Genomic DNA, 374 nt, shown 5'->3' on the forward strand with positions numbered 1-374 from the left:
GATATCTGTCTTTGTGTGTATGCCTGTGCGTCTATAGCTGTAAGCTTGTATATGTATTCATTATCATACTACATACCGTACCCACACAGCGCATTCAGACACACTTACATATCAATACACGTGCATTAAACCTTAAGCGTGGTTAAAAGGAACCCCGAAATAAAGCCAGATAGCTCGTGGCCAGTATTCGAAGCGGCCACTAAACCCACTCCTAGCGCAGACAGAGCTCGTGCAAGAATTCCACTCCCGGCCATAAAACGAAAGTTGATTGGGCTTATATCGGCCCCCCAGTCCTAGGAAAGCAGACCCCAAGCGCAAGCAGAAGGAGGTCACCGATACATAATTTGTCTTATGACCTGAAACCGCAGGGTCTT

General features: G+C 46.8%; 1 protein-coding gene across 2 annotated transcripts in view; it reads right to left on the reverse strand.

Annotated features, from left to right (window-relative positions):
- The window catches only part of LOC119587789, a 122,239-nt gene that overhangs the window by 61,394 nt on the left and 60,471 nt on the right, over positions 1 to 374 (reverse strand). The window lies entirely within an intron of this gene.

The sequence above is a fragment of the Penaeus monodon genome, chromosome 23, assembly GCF_015228065.2.
Source record: "Penaeus monodon isolate SGIC_2016 chromosome 23, NSTDA_Pmon_1, whole genome shotgun sequence".
Taxonomy (NCBI): Eukaryota; Metazoa; Arthropoda; class Malacostraca; order Decapoda; family Penaeidae; genus Penaeus; species Penaeus monodon.